The 5,527-nt window shown below is 37.9% G+C and overlaps 1 protein-coding gene across 1 annotated transcript in view; it reads left to right on the top strand.

Moving 5' to 3' along the window:
- diaph1 (diaphanous related formin 1) overlaps window positions 1-5,527 on the top strand; it is a 101,695-nt gene that overhangs the window by 1,687 nt on the left and 94,481 nt on the right. The window lies entirely within an intron of this gene.

Here is a 5,527-nt window from a genome sequence, read left to right on the forward strand (position 1 = left end):
GAGGCCCAGTTTTTTGTGACAAAGACCAGCGTATTAGGGTGTTTTACATTTCCTTGCAAAGTTGCATGCTCAAATAGGTGGTGTAGTGACAAACTGAATATAATATAGAGCAAATGTTTGGTTTTGTGCCTATGCAGCTTTGGGAAAAATATGTTTCTGTTTGAAAGACAAATCAAATTAAGAAAACTGTTGTGGTCATTAACACCTAGTATTATAGCAGTGTTCATCTATACACAGGGTTAGGTAGGCTAGGCCTACCTAAAGTAAATATGAGTCACAGACAGAAACCAATTGTGCAATCACCTGAGATAACAGTACATAACTGAGTCTATTTTTTACTGAGTATGCCTGAAAGTGTAAGTTAGCTTCTGCATGCCTAGAATAATTTATGTCCTTGACTACAATGCACTTCTGTTTGTGAAATAGGAACCCTTTTTTGGAGAGGCAGAGAATTTGATTACACCGCTGTGAGAGTTTAGAATTCTTTGGTCTACCTGATCTACAGTGTGACATCAGCTTTCTCAACTCTTCCATCATTCGCTTTGACTTGTCTATGACTTCATCATGTTCCGGTTTCTTCTCATTTTAGACATACCAGTGATACATGATGGAGTACGTTAGACTTATGACTAGGAATGAGAATTGAAAACCGGTTGCATTTAAAAACTGGCTTCTGTTAGAATGCCACCAAACCTTTCAACTCTGTTTAGGAATGCTGGCTTGTTTTACTGGTATTTGGACTTTGAAAATTAAAATCTGACCTACAAAATAGTCAGCTGCATTTGTTTAAGTAAAATAATAGATCCTTTCTGGCCACTTTGTTAGGTACACCTTGCTAGTACCTTTCTGGCAACCTGCTGAAGTTCAGGTTCCTCTGACTAGGAAACTGTTTTTCAATCTGTTGTCCAATTTTTGTGAGCCCATGTGAATTGTAGCCTTAGTCTCCTTTTCTTAGCTGACAGTTGCAGGAGTGGAACCATGGTGTGTTATTCTGCTGCTGTAGCAATTTGCTTCAAGGTTTGATTTCCCATGTATTCCTATCAGGTTGAATCGGCTGGCCATTTTCCTTTGGCATCAAGAATGCATTTTCACCCAGAGAATGGACACTCACTTGATAGATTTCTTTTTATTTTTAATTTTTATTTTTTTAACCATTTTCCCTAAATACTTGATGGTTGTGTGTGGTAATCTCAGTAGATCAGCAGTTTCAACCATGCCAGTTGCAAAGTCATTAAAAATCACTCTCCTTTCCCATTGTGACGTTTGGGTTGAACTTCAGCAGGTCATCTTGACCATGGCCTGTCCTTCGAGCTTGTTTTTTGGTATTCTTATAAATACTTATCTGTTTGTGAATATTTTTTTTGTGTGTCTTCTGGGACGCGATCTCTCAGTTTAATCATGATATAGTTTGCTAGACAGTGTCATGGTTTTTGGAAGAGTCTATATGAACTTTACAAACAACAGCGCCTGTCAAGTGACATCACAACAACAGACACCCACCACACTTTGTTGTCATTTCCACTTGAGGTGTGCCTCTTGATCTTTTTGTAACCCAGTGCAACTGGTTTGGAGACAAAATTGTAAAAGAAGTTATGCCTTTACTATCAAGTCAGTGATATATTATTGCAGGACCGTGCAGATTACAGAGAGGGAGAAACTTTGAAAACAACTTCATTATCATATGATAATAATAATACTGATAATGACAATAACAACTAGTAGTAGTAGTAGTAGTAGTAGTAGTATCATTTGGCTCAGTAGTAATGCAAAGGTTTTCTTCTGAGATTTCAGGAGACTGCACCGTGTCTATCATGCTTCGGGTGTCAATATGAATGGTTATGGGGCCGTGGTGATGTCACAGGCATCCACAATAACCAGAGCAGTGACCATAAATGAGGCATTAGATATTTATTTATTTATTTTTCATGCAGTATGTTATTGGAATAGCCTCAGTTATATTTCACATCTATTCAAGTATACTAAAGTAGTGACAGATGGTTATTTTTTTTCATATCTTCAAAATAGAGATCTTTCTATTGTACTCATCACAATAATTTTATTATTTAGATGTTTACTAACCTAGAGCTCAACTTGTGTAATGTTTACTATGGCTTGGCCCACAGATGCATACTGTAGTGATATAAGGCTTGTGTAGGCATGTCTGTAAGCTGAAACATGTGCGTGTGTTTCAGTGGATTTCACTTCACACAGACTGTGTTAGCCATATGTAGCCTGCAGTTAGGTTTATCATTAGTGTTAAAAATATGAGTCAGTGTGCCTACAGTGAACTTATCCAAGGTGTTTTGTTTATAAAGCAGATCATTTTAGCTGTGCTCCCTAAAGAGCTATCTCTGTTCTTCAGGCCCAGAGAGACAGAAAAGAGCAGCATCCTTGCTGTTGACATAAACATGCTTACTCAACCCAGCAGGAAGGTACGGTGAGGATTAGCCAGGGATCACTGCCTTTGGACAGCTGTTTGGAATACAAGGTGAATTCTAGATCAGTCTAGCTCTGGCCATTGAGTTTGGCAGTAACTTGCATTTTTTTCTGGGGGTCCAGAGATAGCTCTCTGATATTTTTTTTTTCTTCATAAATTGTTTGTAGATAACTGGATGTTGGCATTTTGTAGGATCATTTTAGCTAGTTTGATGTTGCAGTGTGTAAAGTGTTAAGACAGAATAATAGTGTTTCAAGTTTCTGAAATTTGAAACTATGTGAGAGGATGTCTTATGCTATAATTTAAATGATTGCTTCCTATTGTGACTTTAATCATCATTGCAAACTATGTAATGTTTTATTAGGTTTCTTTAGTAATTTATAGCATAAAAGAGATGTAGATTTTATATTTTTCCTGAAAGTGAAAAAAGACAGACCTGTTGAATTTAAAACAAAAACGTACTATACTACCAAAATGTACATTCACATCCAATTATTATGTCTACCTCATTTAAAGTGGTGTGAGCCTCTTTTGCCTTCGGAATTGCCCTAAGTCTTTACGGTATAGCTTTAACAAGGTGCTGGAAAATGTCTGTGAAGGTTCTCAGTCATCCAGGTCATCGTATCTAAGGAGCTTGGTAAGAAAAGCGTCTGGACTTCTTTAAGTTGCTTGAAGATGTTTCACCTCTCAGCCGAGAAGCTTCTTCAGTTCTAGGGTCAAAAGGTGGAGAGTCCCAGATTTAAACCCAGTGGGAGTATCCCCCCCACTGGGTTTAAATGGGTTTAAAATCTGGGACTCTCCACCTTTTCCAGACGCTTTTCTTTCCAAGCTCCTTAGATCAAGGTGCTTAGATATTTCTGTCCTTATTGGCATGATGCTATCATACCTTCCTGCAGGTTTGTTAGCTACAAGTCTCGAGACCCTTTCTTTCAGATCAGATAGCTTTGTTCAAGTATTTTATTATCCAATTTAGATAAGCTCATATGATTGGTAGCTCAGTTTCCTACTCTTAGCTGACAGGATTGACATCAGCTGTGGTCTTCTGCTGCTGTAGTTTATCTGCTTCAGTCGGACAGAGATGTGTTCAGAGATGCTCTTCTGCATACCTTGGTTGTATCATGTAGTTATTTGAATTACCTTTCTATCAGTTCAAAGCAGTTTTACTATTTTTCCCTAAACTCTGGCATAAACAAGGCCTTTTCATCTACGGCCTGTCACTGGACACTTTCACTTTTTCTGATGATTCTCTGTAAACCCTTGAGGTGGTTATGTGGGATAATCCCACATAACCACCTCAGTAGATCAGCAGTTTCCAAAATCCTTAGACCAGTCCATCTGCTACAATCAACCATGCCATGTTCAAAGTTATTAAAACACCTTTCTTGCTTTAATGAATTGAGTCATTTCCACGCGATTAGACATCTGTGTTAATGAGCAGGTGTATCTAAGAATTTGGCTAGTTGGCTTGTATTTCTCTCTTGAGTTGAGGAAGTTGGAGTTTTCCAACCTCAATTGGCCAGCTGATTTACTTGTCATGTAAATATTTATAAATTTTGTTTAAGCTTTAGATATTAGTAGTCATTAAACGTTTCACTTATGAGGAGAAATGTATAGCAATAATGCCCTTAGTCTCTTATTACAAAAATCTATAGCCTCTTACTGATTATTCTGTCCCTTTAACTATATTAACACACTTGTTTCCTATTCTGAGGACAACTGCAATACACTCAACCACTATAACAATAAAGGACTATTCTCTTCTATTCTAGCAATAGAAAAGAATAGAATAGAATAGAACAACAAGGTAGTTGTTTGCCACACTGGACATGGGTTTGAAGAGTTGAATGCAAGTTATTATGATGTTGTTGTTTTTTTGTTTTTTTTAATTATTAAAAGTCTGATTAATAGCAAAGATAAGTGGATCTTTCTTTTAAGCATAACATCTCATGTCTGCTGGTGCCTTTGTGCACCAGTGCACCAACTTCCTGGGGAAACCACCTCAGCAAATGTGTAATTTACCATAACTGCACAAATTAAGCAAGTCAGGTCATGACTCTTTAGTCTCACACAAAGTCTGGCTCAGTGTCAAGTACAGTAGTTAAGACTGCTTTGGTTTACAGTGGGTCTGCTTTGCCCACACTTTCTTTCAGACATGTAGGTTGTTTTTTTTGTTTTTTTTGTTTGTTTTTTAATATTCATCTCTCTGCATTTAAATGTGATGGATTCAGGTCTGAATGAATATCATGGTCAATTCAATGCAAAAGTCATGACCGCAATCTTAATAGGTTGATTCTATATTTGCATTATCCTATTCACCAGAAAACAGTGTCAACTGTCTGCAGCTGATAAGCTGGCATGCACACGATTACACGTGTGGCTGTAGCTCAGGAGGTAGAGCAGGTCACCTACTGATCGGAAGGTTGGTGGTTCGATCCCTGGCTCCTCCAGTCTGCATGGAGTCAAGTATCCTTGGATACTAACCGCAAATTGCTCTCCGATGCATCCATCGGAGTATGAATGTGTCTGAATGTAGTTAGAAAGCACTACGTATAGAGAAAGTTGTATAGACAATGGGTGTGATTGGGTGAATGTGGCATGTTGTATACAGCGCTTTGAGTACTCCGGGAGAATAGAAAAGCGCTATGTAAGAATCAGTCCATTTACCATTTCCATGTGAACGTCTCCTTGTAAGTAATTTGGTTTACTAAAACCTTTCTTTTATGGAAGCTGCCCTTAACAGCAATAACATGTCGGGGGGGAAAAACAGTTCACTGGAACATGCTCACATTTATTCAGCACATTGTAGGATATGTTTGACCTCATGCATGTTTCCCCATGTTCCTATTGTCTAAAATCATACTTATAGCAAATAATTGTGTGTAATACGAAGTGCTCTCATCACTGACCTTGGGCTCTAAATGATTCTCCCACTTTAATGAATAAATTAAGCCATCAGTGTTGCTTGTCCTATGTCTTAACCCTTTAAGACCTACCATAGAACCAAGTCCGCCAGAGCTTACTTTATATTTTTACATGCTGTAGTGCCATTTTTGGGAGCATTTCAAGTTGCTATACATCAATACAACCATT

The sequence above is a fragment of the Pundamilia nyererei genome, unplaced genomic scaffold (assembly GCF_000239375.1).
Source record: "Pundamilia nyererei isolate P.nyererei 1_Seehausen unplaced genomic scaffold, PunNye1.0 scaffold00008, whole genome shotgun sequence".
Lineage (NCBI taxonomy): Eukaryota > Metazoa > Chordata > Actinopteri > Cichliformes > Cichlidae > Pundamilia > Pundamilia nyererei.